Raw genomic sequence first — 17,606 nt, forward strand, 5'->3', positions numbered from 1 at the left:
TCATTCAGTGTCCCTGTGACCTGATGTTGGGATGACCACACGTAAAGTTAAAACAAGAATGATAGAACACAAAAAATCCAATAGAAAACTCACACGCCATTTTTTATAGACAGGTCACACAGAGGAAGACATGGGATGGGTGGTTTCGGATAAACCTCACTACCACAGAGACATGGGACCTGTAGAGACTATTCTATTTCGCCGTGAACAGTGCTGGGTATTTAGACTGGCTAGTCATCACACTGGATTAAATGAAGGGATACCCTGGTGCAGTTTATAATAGATCTATCTATTTACAAGATCAGTTTCCGTATATATGTTTAATAAGTTGGATACATATATCTGTGGCCGTTTATCTTTTAGAATATTAGAACAGGCAAAGATATATTTTCTCTGACTGTACTGATGAAGTCTGTAAATACTGTCTGAATTATGTGAGTGAAATGAAGTCGGACTCACATGAGGAGAAAATTTATTAGCAACATTGTGATATGATTATCAAATATATTTTGTTGTATGTGACATTTCCTATATCAGGGATCGCGCCACATGCTGTGGCTGTCTACATATATTATGACCGATGATGTTTGAGTTGAGATCGGTAATCATAAGAGAGATCGTTGATTGATCCCTGTCGGGATCCTAAAAGTCAATAATTAAAGATCTGTTCAAATGGCCAAAAAAATACACACAAATATACTTTGCGTGTTGAGTCTAAAACTTTTGTTTTTGGCTTTATTTATAGCCAGTGAATGCGGGCCCTTCGTTAAAGTTCTGACTGTTGTGTGGAGTTACCATGACAACGTATTAGGGCCTAAGCTGATGACGACATGCGCAATGCGTATGGACGTTTTTCACGTTGTAGCGCATGCGCAGAGCCGTTGTGAGAATTGCCACTTTGCCGGTGTAAATAAAGCTTGCTTGTAGCGACGCACTCATCACTCCCGTCCAGAGTCAGAGCAAGCTGTGGGCTGTTCATAATGCAGGTGAGGCCCTTTTGAACATCCATTCTCCTCTCGCAACTACTTATCGTTGCAGGAGTTTAAACTCTTTGGGCTTCTGTAGTTAGTCTGAGAAATGGATCGAGCGAGAGTTTGTTTACATAATTTTAAAATCGAGAAAGATGAGATCGGTTTGATACATTAGAGCTGCTAACACGGGCTTTTTTGACACTAAACATGGAGATTTTAGAAATGCCAAACCGTAATAAATCTAAAAACTTTTGGGGCATAAATCATCCGTTTGATTAGAGCAGGTTGCACTCTATACTTAAGATTGCCCTAACGAACGAGAGAGATTGTTGAGGTTCGTTGACACCTTTTGACCTTAAAGCTAGGAAACATGAAAAACAGATGGTTTCACATGTTTTATAAGTCCTCATTTACATACATATTTTATTTTAATAGAGGATCTGCATATGATGCGACTCTGGATCAAGGTAGAGTCTGTACATAAACAGAATCATTAGGTAAGGATTGACATTTTTAGTGGTGTGGAGCACTATATACACAATTGGTGGTGGTGGCCATGTATGTTATATTGACGATATCCTTGTCTTATTTTTGTTCCAGGATTTTTTGACCTTCTGAACTGAAGTACGACTAATACGTATGGTATGGTTGGTCCAAAATATTTCCTAATTTTTGTTATACACATTTATTCAAGCAGAGTGACTAGCGACTTGGTCCTGATGAATTCCCCGAACATTTTGTTGTCACCTAGGGCAGAAACATGTTGACCTAAACAGGGTATCAATAAGACAGGGGGACCCCCAAAGGCGGGATAAGGAACCGGTAAACAAGGGGTAATGGGCAAAGTACTTCCGAAAGAAAACAAAACCGGTTCAGAGAATCTGTACTGTGGCCTAATAAATAGGTCCTTGATAAAGAACAAGACAAAACTGGGACAAAAGTACTCAAGAAGAGTTAAAGGTATAAGGATAGACCTTTCATTTTTATTTTGCTTTTTTATGTGGTAAAGTTCATTTTTTCAATTTATACCAATATATTCATCATACAAACAACATATATGGATATATATATGAGGGATGATACGTGTGAAGACGGCACCGGCGGCGGTAGGCCTCGGTCCGACGGCTTTCTTCGCGCCACGCACCGGTGGTGGACCAGCAGCCCTGTGTTGGTGGACTATTTGCTGGGGCGGACGTCTGTGGCTGGCGCCTGGAACCCTGCCTGCGGGAGGGCAGTGACTGTAGTGCCATAGTGGAGCCCTAATACCTGTAAGACTTTGATCACCCTTGATGGACTGGCTTTATTCTGAGCGGCTCTTTCCTTACATTTCCTTAAGTGCCAGAATACTGTATCTACTTGTTATCCTGCTCGACTTGCGGGGTCTTGTGCCTGATCTTGGGGCGGATACGGAGGTCCACATCGGAACCCAGAGTGTTGTTCTTCCCTCTGCCTGTTGCTCGGCATAGTTCCTGGGGCAGGAATCCTCCCAAGTACGCCCAGCCTTTCCAGATTGTGTGCTTTCCTCTTCACCTTGGCGACACAATGGGAAGAGCCAGGCCCAGGGCGCCTGTGCGGCCGACTGTGGAGAGCTCTGTGTCACACTCCCCCGACCGCGCTGGCGGACGCCCGGGCCCATCAGCAGGGGGGGGGGGGGGGGGGGGGTCACCTACTCCGTCCCCGGACAGACTGGATGTGATCCTCAAAGAGATCAGAGACACTCGTTCGGCGTTGGAGGGCCAGCTGGGAGTGGTCTCCGTAGACCTGAATCTCCTGAAAGATGACCACACGAAGCGGGCAGACAAGGTGCGGCACACGAACCAGACGGTGGAGCCGTTGATATCCCAGGTGGCGACTCATCCCGAACAGCTTACCCTCATGCGCCAGCAGATCGATGCCCTGCAGGCGCGGGCTGACGATGCGGAAGGGCGCGCACGCTGCAACAATCTCTGGATAGTGGGATACCCGGAGGGCGTGGAGGGCCCGAACCCCACGACTCGCATCGAAAACTGGCTGCGAACGGTGGTGGCCCCTACTGGTCTCTCCCCCCACTTTACTGTGGAAAGGGCGCATCGTGTTCCTGCGAGACGACCTCCTCCGGGAGCCAACCCCCGCCCTATTTTATCACGTATCCTCAATTATAGGGATCGCGATCACCTGCTACAGGCTGCCCGAGACAGTGGTCCACTACTCGTGGAAAACACCACCGTCCTTATCTTCCCGGACTTATACGCAGGCAGTCCAGCGAAAGCGCTTCTCCTTCATGGAGGTGAAGGCATGGATCCGAGCTGCGGGCCTTCCCTTTGCGCTACTCTGCCCGGCCAAACTGAAGGTGGTCCATCAACAGCGGTCTATCTTCTTCGACACACCGGACAGTGCATGGGACTGGCTGGACAGAAACTTCCCGGAGGTTCTCCCGGCTAGGCGGCTGGATTCTTCACTGCCGCAATCGCAGAGACCCCCACGAAGGCGGAAAAAGACTATGCTAACGCAGAGCACGACCTCCAGCGTTCCGCCGCAGCAACAAATTCGAGAGGGCCAACGTGAGGCACTGTGCTCGGCCTCATCCTTTCGCTCCACCCGGCCACCGATCAGCACTAGTCCGTCCTTAGGAAATTCCTCTGACTCTGACACAGATGGGAGCGTGGCACTATTCCCGTCGGATTCCACTCACCTAAGCAAAGACCCCCTAGAGTGCCTCTCGGACTGACATTCTGACTTCCTCTCTTTATTGCGGGGTTTGTTCTCCGGAGGTGAGCTTTGGGAGTGAACACCTCCTCACTGCTTGTCTGAGGCATCTCCTATGCATTTAGCTTACCTCAGTGTGCCATTGGACCATATTGCACAATCCGGTTATATATGAGTAGTTCCCCGGCCTGCCCTGTCTTTGGCACTTCCACGATTTGTACACGCTACTGATAACTCAGTGTGAAGTTAACTTTTTCCCCCACTAGGCGATAGCACTAGTTCTGGTTCTGCAGTTATGATTCGTTTACAGTTTGGTCGGACGCAGTTGGGGCGTTGGACCCAGTATTGGGTAACAAGGTTTTTGTTTACAGGTTTGCCGCACGGTCTGAGAGGAGGGGGGATAAGGGTGGGGCGGGGGGGGAGGACAGGGGGGGGGAGGGGTGGTTTTCTCCTGGTACGATGACAGTCCCAAGGTCGTATGTCTTCATCTCCTGGAATGTGAGGGGCATGGGCTCCATTCAGAAACGCCACCGTGTAGTGGCCCAGTTGCACCGCCGTAAGGCTCAAATAGTATGTTTTCAAGAAACTCACCTGGTCCATTCCGAGTCCCTGAAATTGCAAAAACGTTGGAGAGGTCATTTCTATGCCACTGCATACTCTGCCTTTTCTAGAGGGGCTGCAATATGGCTCCGGGCAGAGTCCCCTTTTCTTTGTTAGAGAGCCGGATTGATGATCTGGGTAGGTATGTGTTGTTGCGGGGCCTATTAGATGGCTCGCCCGTAGTGCTGGGCTCTTTGTACGCCCCTAATGTAGATAATGTACAATTCTTCTCCCGGGTCTCCTTAGCCTTGTCTGATTGGAGTGATTGTCCATGGTTGCTTGGTGGAGATTTGAATGCTGTCTTTGATGTTGAGCTAGATCGTTCTCACCCCCCATTGGATGGTACTGCTGCGCGGACCCGTGCCGCGGCCTTGGGTCAGTGGGCACGGGGTTGGAACTTGCTGGATCTTTGGAGATCGCAACATGCGACTGCTAGGGAGTATTCCTTTTATTCTTACCCCCATCACTTGCATACATGCCTGGATTACTTCTTGGGTTCGCCGACTTTGTCCTTTGCTGTCTCCCACTGCACTTATTTGGGCGAAACCCTATCCGACCACAATCCTATCGAATTGTGCCTTCAGTGGGGCCGGTCCGGTCCCCGGCGCCGATACCGACTTGGAGGATGCAAGCCCTTCAATTAGAAGACCAGGTCTTCCGTGAAACATTACAAACGGCGATCACCACATACTTTGCTGTTAACAAAAGCACTGCCTCGACACGTCCCTACAATGGGAAGCTTTCAAGGTCTCTATACGGGGGGTGTCCCTGAGCTCCTTGGTGGGGGCCCGTAGAGAAGTGATCCGGGACCTAACGGACGTGGAGGCAGCGCTGCAGGAACATGAAGTAGCGGCCCAACTGGACGAGCAGGCCGAGGAATCCTTGCAGATGGCCAGAATTAAGTATGCGGAAACTCTAGAGCGTCTTCGCTTATTAGATTATAGGGCGTACACCCAGCGCACGCACTCGGAGGCTGACAGAGCGGGCACGTTATTAGCGCAGCTTATTGCCCCCCCAACTTGTCCTTCTCCCGGGTCCAGACTCAATTGGGGATGAACTTGGCGTTTCGGACCCATTACGAGACACTCTATGGGGCGCACTCAACACCGGGCGCGGATGATATGACTGAGTTTCTGGCGCAGGTGAACTTACCAGTGCTGTCTGCAGCAGAAATCCATGACTTAAAGGCGCCGATTACCCCGGCCGAGATCAGAGTAGCTATTAAGTCCCTGGCTCCGACGGGCTACCCATTGAATTTTACTCCACTTTCTCACCTCTCTTAATCCCCAAACGACTTCAACTCTATATGACATCACTCGCAGAAGGGAGGTTGCCACCTACCACTCGGGAGGCGATCGTCACATCCCTCTTAAAGCCGGATAAAGATCCCCTAGATATGTCATCGTATTGGCCTCCGTCGATCCTTAATACAGAATATAAAATTCTTAGTAAACTCCTTGCTAACCGCCTTCTCCCACTTCTTTTGCGGTTGATCCATACAGACCAATGCAGCTTTGTCCCACGGCGGAGTACATCGCTGAATCTTCGGCACTTTCACGCCCTCTTGCATGCCTCCGGGCTCCGACCACCGAGGGCAGGGTGTCTATCCTTGGACATATCGCAGGCCTTCGACACTCTAAGTTGGTCTTATATGCTGGAAGTGTTGGCTAAAATGGGCGTTCCCCCAAAAATGTGCCTGGATTCAGCTGCTCTACACCGCCCCCACGGCTAGGGCGAAGACAGGTTCGATTATCTCCTCGGCCTACCCTATCTTTCGGGGTACGCGCCAGGGTTGCCCATTATCGCCTATATTGTTTGTTTTGGCGCTTGAGCCTCTGGCCCAGAACCTTAGGTGGGCCATGGTCCTCCATGGCATTCAGATGGAGGGTCTCCTGCATTCAGTCTCGCTTTACGCAGACGACATGCTGCTCTACTTTCGTGATCTCCAGGCCGACATGAGGGAAGTGGCGGATCTTTTTCTTCACTTTGGGGAGGTTTCCGGGTTGCACCTCAATACTTCCAAATCTATAGCCTATTCCTTCAGTGGCACGCTCATGGCTCCGGAGCTATGTTTTGGGCCTTTGTCCTTCAGGGTGGCACCAGTTACTTTTAAGTACTTGGGGATTAATATCTATCAGTCCGTGCCGGATGTCATAGCAGGCAACCTGGTATGCACAATCTCTTCCATACGTTCCCAAATTACATTTTAGAATACATTGCCTCTTACCATCGCGGGACGGTTGGCGATATCTAAGATGGTGATGCTGCCTCGCCTGCTTTACCATTTCGTCAACATCCCGGTGGTATACCCCGCTTGGATCTTTCGAGAGTTGGATACCCTGCTGATCTCGCTGATCTGGGGTCCATGGAGGCATAGGGTGGCATTAGCTAAGCTGCGGATCCCGAGTGGCGCCGGCGGTATGGGAGCTCCCGACTTCATGGCATATTGCATTGCTGGTCAGCTGCAGTGAATGGCCTACTGGCTGGCCGGGAAAAACCTGTTTGAAATAGGCTACACCCCGACCCAACTAGCGCGTGGTACCTTGCAGTCGTTGTTGTGCCCCGGTGCCCCTAAGCCATCGGACCCTCTGGCCCTACTGAAGATAGCGCTTCATTATTGGACAAGGGCATGTAAGTATGCTAAAATCCAAAATCCATATTCTCTCAATATACCGCTGTGTGGCCTCCCCACAAGGCAGGGAATTCTGAGTGCCGGTCGATTACGGAATTGGGCGCAACAGGGGGTGGACACAATACGAGCCTTTTTTCAGGAAGGCAGTTTGATGCCCCACGTGGACTTTGTGCGGGTGAACGCGGTACCCGATACCCAGTTTCTGCTCCATGCGGTGATCTCCCGGTGTATTCGGGCACAGTGGCAGGCAACACCTGTAGAACCCTCAACATTCCACCTCCTGCGCTCCCTCCACATAGTGGGCCATGGACGTTTCCTGGTTCGTTGGCTTTACCGTGGCCTCCGAGAACACACACCGATTTCCTTGGCTCCTCTCAGGTTGCGGTGGGAAGCAGATTTGTCCCGGGCATTTAGTGATAGAGAGTGGACCTATATACTGGAATACCCTAAGAAAGTGTCCCGCAATTGTAGGTTGAAAACTATTCAATTGTTTGTCCTCCACAGGGCTTACCTTACACCCCATACACTAAGTAAGATGTACAACACAGCGGTATCAGCCTGTCCTCGTTGCCCGGCACCAGATGCCGACCTGATGCATATGCTGTGGCTCTGTCCGGCGCGTCGGGGATACTGGGGTAGGATAACGCAAGTTTTATTTACAATCACCGAGCGCCCCTCCTGGGACACAGCAGAGGCTTGTTTATTGGGCCTTTTACCGCTCCCCCTTAAAGCGAAACTGTTGCGTCGTTTTGCCAATCTGACTTTAATGCTAGCAAAGCGCCTGATAACACAGCGTTGGAAGTCTCGTGCACCACCGCGTGTAGAGGCCTGGAGAGAGGTGGTATTGCGCTGGTCGGTGGCAGAGCGAGAGGCCCTGCACCGTGAGGAGAGTCGGGGGCTGCGCAAGCGTCCTATCTCCCTTGAATGGGCACACTTGACTGAGCTGTTTAAAAGTGAAATGGGGGAGGAGGCTGCAGGGACCCATCCCCAGAGTTCCCCTGTACGTGCCGTGGTACCTGTCAGCGGATAAGATTGGTGTTTGATGGAACCTGTCCCCTGGCAATGAGAGATGAAGTATCCCAAATGATTGAAGCCACTTCCCGGTGGGTGGTGGTTTACTCCTCCCCTCCTTACTCCACATATTCTCATTCATCTAGTTCTCCCCTCTTGCTGCACTGTTCTGCCTCCTCCCTTCCCCTGCCGCACGCTTAGGGTGTGGTCTCCTTCCCCTCCTTACCCCCCCTCAGGGAATGCCCTACGGCCCTCAGACCGAATTTTTGTGGCATGGGTTGGTTATGGTGGGTGGGTTCTGGGTGGGATGGGGAGTTGGGGGGATGTTGGGTGGGCATCGCTCCCCGTGGGTAAAGTGTCTTGAAGGATGGTTACTTAGTGCATAGCAATGTGCGTGATTGGTTGCCTTTCAGGCCGACCTGATACATTTTAAGAATGTACAGACAAATGTGCTACACTGCTTACAGATTGGCGCAAGATGCTTGCGATGTCTCCACTGCCATATATGTACTTATGTGATTAATGCAATTTGTAATCCATTGCTCCTTCTAATGGAAAAAATGTAATAAAGTTTGTTATAAAAAAAAAAAAAAACATATGTACGCGGAAAGCCTCAAGAAAGGCATGCTGCCAGCAGACCAATGACTAGCCTCTATAGTGGTAATTCATAAGCCTGGGAAACCGGCTGATTGTTGCAGCTCATATAGGCCAATCTCCTTGATAAACTCGGAGGCTTAGGTCCTGGCGAAACTGTTAGCATCGCGTCTAAATGCTGTCCTACCCTCCCTTGTTCATGCAGACCAATCCAGTTTTGTACCGGGGCGAAATACAGCTCTGAACATTCGCAGGGTTCATAATGTGTTAGCACGGCAGCACTGTATAGAGGAAGACGCAGTAATTATGTCACTAGACGCCTCCATGGCCTTTGACTCCATAGAGTGGCCCTATCTCTTTGAAGTACTTGCCCGCTTTGGATTCGGCCCGAAGTTTATAGCGTGGGTTCGGTTGCTCTATACTGAACTCCGCGGCCAAGTGAGGGTGAATAATCGTACTTCGCGAGTGTTCACGTTGCAAAGGGGGACTAGGCAGGGCTGCCCCTATCCCCTCTACTTTTTGCTCTGGTTCTGGAACCCCTGGCGTCATGGGTGAGACGTAACCCTCAGAGGCCTTAAATGGGAGGAGGACACTGAAGACAGAATATCGCTATATGCCGACGATATCCTGATTTATCTAGCCTCCCCCTATGCCTCCATACGCGGATTATTGCATATCTTTACAAATGTTGGCAAATACTCAGGCTATGCCATTTATTGGGCAAAGTCTGTGCTCTTTGTTCTCCATGGCCCTACACCTAGGCTACCCAGAGGCTGCAATATAGAGGTGACTAGGGAGGGTTTCCGATATCTGGGGATATTTATTACCCCTGACCCAAAAACCTTTTACGATAAAAACCTTATGGTCCCCCTACACCGACTTAGAGATAATGTTAAACACTGGAGGTCCCTGCCCTTAACTTTGCTTGGTCGTGCGGCACTGTTTAAAATGCTGGCTTTACCACTGTTCCTCTACCTACTCCAGAACTGCCCATACCATGTCCGTGACTTATATTTTCATAGTGTCGAAGCGGAGGTCCGAATGTTATTATGGGAGGTGGGGTGCCGCGAATACCCTTAGAAAAACTGTTGAAGGGGTGGTACGTCGGCGGCATAGCACTCCCGACAGTGCTTAATTTGTAAAATATGAAGTCCAGGTGCTCAAATTTTTGTTGGAGGCCACACCTACTTTTCACGACTCCGCCCACTTCCTCTACTGGCTCCACCCACTTATTTTATTGGCTCCCTCCACATACTCAACTAGCACTGCTGAAAGCTAGATGTAATACCCAATCAGCAATGGATCCTTGTTCAAGTAAGGTTTTGATAGGAGTGTCCCCTGCCCTGAGAAATTTTTAATAAAGATGAAATCAAAAGTGCATTTAAAGCACAATTTTGAAATAAATTAACTGAAATAACTAATGCATTGAAAAGGGACATTTGAAATATTCCAGTACTCTACGTGCCGATTTGGGGAAAGGACAATACTTTGTGTCATCATTTTTAGCAGAGTCTAATTGTGTCATGAGTCAAAGATATAACTTTTACATATCTTATGTGACAAAACAAAGCAAGATGTTCTGAAAACACTCTAAACAGATACATTTAATAAAATCATATAGTACACTTGAATGAGCCATTTGTCACTTCAAGTGGTCAAAGAGGTTTGGTTCATAAATAGTTGATTAATTTACCAATTGGACTTGTTACTATTACTCACTTCCGCGGAGCAATATATGTGCATTTATTAAAATTCAAAATAGTAAAAAACATGGAACCTAACTGGCGTTTCTAAACGTAGTTCTGTGTCACAGGTAAGACAAAGATTTCAAAAGAGGCACATATTTTCTATAAGCACTATGTTTCTTAAAATTCACTTGGTCATCAAAATATTGGAATAAACATTTTTGAACCTGGATGTTCCCAATGTTAGACGTCTGGGGCTTTATTTTCTAGATTATCCAGCTCATCTTTAAATATTTTCTCTAAATTAATGGTGATTCAAACCTGAATCTGAAATCAAGATGTATTTCATAATTCATCACTTCAGCATAAGGGTCCTCTCAACAAAGCACTAGCAGCACAAATTATCCAACAGCTCTTTTGCTAATTTCTCAAACATTGAATTCAAACCTGCACACATGCTACCACTCTTGGACGCGTATTCAAAATGTTCCAACATGCCACAGAGCATGCAAATTGTCTTCCCAACTCAACATTTCAGATCATGCCACATTGAAGGTTTATTTAGATAAAGCAAAGGTCTTCACAGCCTTTTCTTTCTGATAATGTATGTTCTTTGAAAGAGCATCTATTTCCTAGAGTGGCAGATTCATGCATGTTATCAAACAAGATGACATCTTTTTATACTGCATAATACACCAATCCCATCCTTTGTATGTTTCATAGTAAAATATCATATGCACAGCCAATGGTAAACATGCTAAGCACTAAACACTGTCACGCACAAATCTATAGCCTCTTCCAACTGTTGGTCCCGCTAAAATAACTGAGTCAGGTAGGCACGCAAATCAAGATATGTTTCTCTGGGGATATTCTGCTGCTTCAGATAATAGTACACCCGACTGCTGGTGCGTCAAAGCTGCCAAGGTTTCAGATTGCTTAGGTGTGACATTTTCATAATTTCAGTGCAATTATGAGTGACATTCAATGACTACGAGTGACACTTTCGTGAAAGCAAAATCAAGCAATGAACACAGGGGAAACATAAAGATAGCAAAAATTACGCTAATTTGTGCAATGAGAAACTTTAAACCAATCCTCAAACTGCTGCAAAGCACCAGAAATGGAAGGGCACTAAACTAGTGCCTTCATTTAGGGTGGCTGCCGGGAGGCTGTATTCTGCTATAGACAGGCCCAGGGTTCAGGGGTTGTGAGAGAAGGAGGAGGTGTGAGAAGGCTACATACATGGGAGTTCTGCTTGGAGGCTGTGTGTCGCTGAAGTCAGACCACAGATTCAGGTGTTTTGAAGGAAGTAGAGGGGTGTGATAAGGTTTAACTGCTGCCACTGATTTTTTGCCACTGGATTCACACCCCATCAGACCCCTGAAAGGTCTGAAGGATCCGATGGAATGCAGTCATATGGAGAACAGCTTCCAAAAGTATTAACAATTGAACAGCTCAAAGTATCTGGGCATATGCAGTTTTGCCATGCAGCTATGTGTATGGGTAAGCAAAGTTCTGGCAATGAAGCGTTTAACATGACGAACATTGTAATTACTAGCAATATGGTATTAATAGAGGTGCTGTGTGTTCCTAAATTAATGTGCGATAGAAGAACAGTTCACGTCATAGCAGGGGATTCAGAACTGTAATCTGGTAGTGCCATGTAAACATCCCCAAATAGTCCACCATAGCACCACTTGCTGCCTCGGCAAAATAACTGCCATTACGTCAACTTTTCAGGAAAACCAGCAAGGAAGCATACACCAAGCACCGAACAAATAAGAGAACAACAACAGAAACACCACTCCCGTCCCAGCTCTCTGCGGCAGGCAGCACAGCGGAGTCTGAACCCATGCCCCCTCACCTCTCTGCTCATGGTACAGAGTCCCCAACAGTCAGACGGCAACCAGCAGGGCCTCCAGATATAAAGAGGGAAAAGGTTTCCACAACATTTTCAGCTGCCACCGGAACCCCCTGCAAAGCGCACCTCCAGCAGGTTGACAAGGGACATCCAACAGGTGGTGAGGCCGACACAGGCAGAGAGCAGTCCAGCGCAGTGCCAGACTCGGAAAAAATGCAAAACTCTGGACATTAACGGGCAAGAAACTGCCAAAAAATGATCTTGTGTAAAAGGAAGAATAAACGCATTTCTGGATTTTAGGCCCCTCTCTATATCCCATGTGGGACCCGGTCCGAGATTACCGGATGTGAGGGCCCCAACACAAATCTTTTCAGTCAATAGACTTTAGTAGTAGTAGTGCTAAACCCTAATACGACTAGTTAAAGAGCAGCTGAGGGATGTTCTCTCCGGTCGGAGCGCCGCTACCTGCCCAGGTCTACAGCCTGCAACAGGGCACGAGTTCACATGAGCAGACTTCTTAAGTGATGCATGCCACTGTCCGCGCTGAAATTAGTAGCGCTATTCATTTAAAGGTTTTTTTAGCCCCCAAAGAGACAATTCAGGCACTTACTTTGCATTGAGATGAGGGGCACACACAATTCGTACATCGTGGCCGCAACGACTATGACAGTAAACACCGGCCAGCATCAATTATGAGTTCAGGCAGATTCGTGTAGAGGCGCTGGCGTGCTCTGGTCTAAGCCAGTCCCTCATTGCGGCTGTCATGGGGGTGGCGGGGTCACTCAGCCATAGGCTAATTTTAATGTAGATTTTCACAGAACAACGCAGTGCGAGAAGCGCTGCCATAAGCTTGCCAAAACTTTATTCAACTCCATCCGCCGGAAGTCACGTCCCGTGGCGTGGCGCCTATTAAAGTGTGTGCCACAAAACTGGTACCGGCCTCAACCACAGTTTGTTCTGTGTAGGTAGCAACCATTGGTCATCAATCTATCGAATCGTGTACGTCTCGTCTCGTAATAATAAGGTGGGCCGGCAGCGTGGAATTTAAAAAAGGTTACGCATGCACGCTGCTGCTGCGCCTGTCGCAGCCATACATGACCTAACCCAGCCCAATCAGTGGCCTGCCGATCGGCAACACTGACTGGAGGCATGGATTAATTATTGGCTCAGCTCTTCTCTGGGAGCGAGAGCGCAGAACTTGTGAATAGTCAATTTTATTTTTGTTTTTGACACACGTTGTGCAGTTGATGCAAGTTTGTTGTGGCTGTGCACTCAGGTCTAGACCCGGCCCTGATAAATAAGTGCCGGTGCTAAGCACCGGAAAGCACCGGCACAAATTAAGCACTGACTCCCGAACATACAAGACTATTACTGGGCATCACAGCTGGTGGCAATCAACCACTGGCTATACGGTCTTCCAACGAACCCAGCATACCGATTAGACCGGTACCAGACTTTACGAGATGGGTACCTGGGAGCCTTATACACCAGACCCCGCAAAGGGAAATAACTAGGGCCAATGGACCACACGACCTCCATCTGGCATAAGGCTACTGGACGCCTGGGCTGGAAGGGAAAACTGATGAAGGCGACACCCCTATGGTCCTCTCAACAACTGGGGATGCTTGTCTATTAAGCGGGGTTTGATAGATGGGACACCATAGGAATCTCTACTATTGGAGATCTCCTACAGAAGGGTAAGATACTTACGTTTAAGGATATGCGGGTTAAGTATGAACTGGCGCTAAAGGAGGTGTTTCGATACCTACAAATTTGCCATGCGCTTAACACAGCTCTCCCAGACCTGACAACCATACCAGACACGTCCCCCCTGGAGGATCAGCTTTTATCGGAGCCCCTCCTGACCAAGGCCATCACCCTTATATACCGTAAGCTTTGTAATAACACACCAGATCCCTTTCATACCCTCAGAGTTAAATGACAGGCAGACTTGGGACAAATCAAAGATGAGGACTGGCAAACCGCCTGGATGTCCCCAAGGGAGGCGGCCATAAACCAACGCTTCCGGCTGATTCAGCTGAGAATCTTACATAGGACATACCTCACTAGAACCAGACAAGATGCATTTTGCCTGCACGGATGTAACCAAATAGCCACATTTTATTATGTACTATGGGATCGCCCCCTGATTCGACACCTATGGGAAGGGGCCACTAGAAAAATGCAGGAGGCGCAGGGGAAACAACTCGCTCTCACACCTTCACTCGGGATCCTGAATATCTGGGAGGCAACCGATCTCACGGACATAGAGCAACAATTCACCACCCTGGGATACACATTAGTCAAAAGAGCCATTGCAATAAAATGGGGGGCAGCAGGACGACCACTGGTGATAGGATGGGTGGCAGATATGGACAGATGCATGGTGGCCGAAAAGGAAGTTTACAAAACTAGGGGTTGTCCTAAACAGTGGGACAGAAAATGGAGCACCTGGAATGCTTATCGGGGGAACTGTGTGTCTCACCAACAGTGGAACTGGAAATTGCGCTAAAGAGACACTGAACTGTAATGTGGGATTGATATTTTGTACATAATATTGTCTACTTTCAATTCTGTAAAGGAATGAGTACTGCTATAAATAAGCAAGTGATGAATGTTAATAATAAAAATTGTTATATCAAAAAAAAAAAGAAAGCTATTGACCTCTTATCCTCGTACTCGACAGAAGTGGTTTCCGATAAAACCCAGTAACATTGTATAAGGTTATTTCAATATACTCTTTGATGTATTTATGTATGTATGCATTTTAGACTTATAAAGCGCTCTGTAACCCTACGGGCATCCTGGCGCTGCGGTACAAATACTCTACCACCATACTTCCTGGCTAGCTAGTTGCTATTCTAAGCCTGCACTCTAGGGAAAAGCCAAGTATGAATTTTTTCCCTTTAACTAACACCGAACAAATGAAATTCAAAGAAATGCTGTCTTTTTTAGGCCGAGCATTCAAGACCTTTTGTATATACTTTAGTATATACTTATATGAGTATGTACTTTGTGGGCTCTGAAGATCATCCCTAGGTCTTGTCTGCTTCTGCTTAGGGACTTTTTTTCTGTTCAACTGCCTCTATTTGACTGTCTTGATAGAAAACAACCAGTAGAGGTCAGTAAAATACCAGAATTGCTTTCTGCTAAGGGACTTTATTTTTTTCATTTTTCTGGCAACTGCCTCTATTTAACTTTCTTTTTTTTGTTTTTTTTTTAAATTTTATAAAAATTTAATTGTGCAGAGAAAAAGGGTACAAGCACGGGCCTACAACCTCCCGGGCCGGCCGCTAGTATGCAGAAATGATCAAGCAGTTCAAAAACAATGACTGGCCCGCAGGGGCTCCGCTAAATGACAGGAGATCAAGCTGCACATAAAGGAAGTCAGGATACACCATTTTTACATAACTATCAACCAAAGTAAAGAAAAACAAAAAGCAAGGCGAAAAACATTGAAAGGGCGTCTAACCATAGCAGAGGAACTCCACATAGGACCACCCTAGGGTGGTCAATAAAAGGGGGGTCTGAGAGGGAGGGGGGGGCCACGGGAAAACCAAATCTATACTCAGATGAACAGAGTAAGCAAGGAACCCTCAAGGATCAGGGGGACAAGGCAACCTCAGACGTATCCACCAGGGGGGGAGAACAGATAGTCCCTCGATACACATTCCACTGACCCCAGATTCTACCCCACGCCCCCGGTTTACCACGAGCCACATACACCGTCTTCTCCCTGAACATGCACCAGTCCATGTTCTCCTTCCATACGGACACGGTGGGAGGCCGTTGGGAACCCCAAAGCTGCGCAATATCTCTCTTTGCGATCATGTTCCCAAGGGCCGCCCACCGAGCCTGGGCCGCATTATAGTCATTGGGCTCCCACACATTCAGAACACATCGGCGCACCTCCGGCAGCAGAGCGACCCCAGTGACTCGTTTCATAACATCATGCACCTGGCGCCAATATTCCACCACCTCGCGGCACTCCCAGAGGATGTGGAGAAAGGTGGCACTGAGCCCGCAGCCACGCTTACAGAGCCCGTCGTCAGAAAACCCCATCGAGACCAAACGGGGACCCGTCACATAGACACGATGGAGAATCTTAAGCTGGACCAGACGGAGACGGGCCGGGATGGCAACCTCCTTAGGGGATGACAGCGCAGACTGCCAGTCCTCGTCGTCCAACTCCACCCCATCTCCCGTCCATGCCTCCCGAAGACGCACCAAGAGATCAGCCCGATTATTTATTAGTTTTTTATAAATCAGGGAGATAGTACTGTCGGGGACGTGTCCGTCGAGTATACGGTCCTCGAGAGGCGAAGAAACAGGGACCGTGGTCCCCTCCCCAAAGACCGAGAGTAGGGCGTGCCGAACCTGGGCATAGCGGAAGAACTCCCTTTCACTAAGCTCGTACTAGCTCTGAAGCGCCGCGAAGGATTTAACCGCGCCTTTAACCCATAGGTCCCCCACTCTGCTAATGCCGATCGTATCCCAGTGCTCAAAGCCTTTCGTTGTCCAGAGGCTTCCCAAGCGCTCAGAGGCGAATAGAGGAGTAGCACACGTTAACCGCTCACTCCAGCCCACAGCTACATTCGCCGCCTTCCACACACGTACCGCAATCCTAGTAGGGCCCGTGAGGGTCCTTCCGGCAGATCGAGAGTAAAGCGCTCTGTTATAGTTACCGCCGGGAAGCAGGAATTTATCCATCTCATATGCCGGGTTCGAGCCAGGAGCGTACGTAGCATGGTTAATGGCAGACAGCTGGGAGGCCCAATAGTACCTTCTAATGTCAGGAAGCGCGATGCCCCCGTCATACCAGGGAAGAGTCAGCTTTGCCAAAGCGATACGCGCACGACCGTCCCAAACCAGTTTCCTCTGCAAACTCTCCACTTCCCTAAAGTAAGCCGCCGGAATGATATCGAAGGAGTTCTGGAGAGCGTAAAGAAATCTGGGAAGGGACATCATTTTAAACAGTGCTGCGCGACCAAGTGGAGACAAGGGCAACTTACACCACCGAGCCGTGTCCGCCCTCAAACGCCGGAGGGGAGACAGGAGATTCTGCTCATAGCGGACCGCCGGATCCAACGAAACGTATACCCCCAAGTATTCAAAGCCGGATTGAGATGTTTGGATCGGAAGCCGAGGCGGCAAGAGAGGAAGGCCACCGGAGATAGGATACACGCAAGATTTGGACCAGTTAATTATCAAACCCGAATTTCTCCCGAAGGAAGTAAGGACATCAAAAAGCACATTGAGCGACTTCCGCGGCGAGGTGAGGTACAGAAGAATATCATCCGCGTACAACGAGACCCGATCCTCGAAGCCCGGGGCCCACCGGATCCCTCTGATCGAGGGCTCCCAGCGGAGCCAGGCAGCGAGCGGTTCCAAGGCGAGAGCAAAGAGCAGAGGGGACAACGGGCACCCCTGCCTAGTACCCCTCCCGAGCGCGAAGGGCCGAGAAACCCGCCCATTGACAACCACCTGAGCCATTGGACCAGCATAGAGGAGCTTCACCCAACCAATAAATCCCTCCCCAAAGCCAAACTTCGCCAATACGGCCCAAA

The 17,606-nt window shown here is 48.7% G+C and overlaps 1 protein-coding gene across 13 annotated transcripts in view; it reads left to right on the top strand.

The window, feature by feature from the left end:
* Window positions 1–17,606, top strand: part of SPATA20 (spermatogenesis associated 20) — a 2,191,885-nt gene that overhangs the window by 573,194 nt on the left and 1,601,085 nt on the right. Inside the window, exons 1-3 of one of the 13 annotated variants that reach the window (XM_085617135.1) lie at window positions 895–986; window positions 1,407–1,468; window positions 1,572–1,613. The exons of 11 other annotated variants lie outside the window; for them this stretch is intronic. The gene's annotated coding sequence lies outside the window, so the exon portion shown is untranslated. Of the gene's footprint in view, window positions 1–886; window positions 987–1,406; window positions 1,469–1,571; window positions 1,614–17,606 lie in introns of those variants that run through there. One more of the 13 variants, XM_085617136.1, reaches the window with a different exon arrangement.

Source organism: Triturus cristatus, chromosome 7 (genome assembly GCF_964204655.1).
Source record: "Triturus cristatus chromosome 7, aTriCri1.1, whole genome shotgun sequence".
In the NCBI taxonomy this organism is placed as follows: domain Eukaryota; kingdom Metazoa; phylum Chordata; class Amphibia; order Caudata; family Salamandridae; genus Triturus; species Triturus cristatus.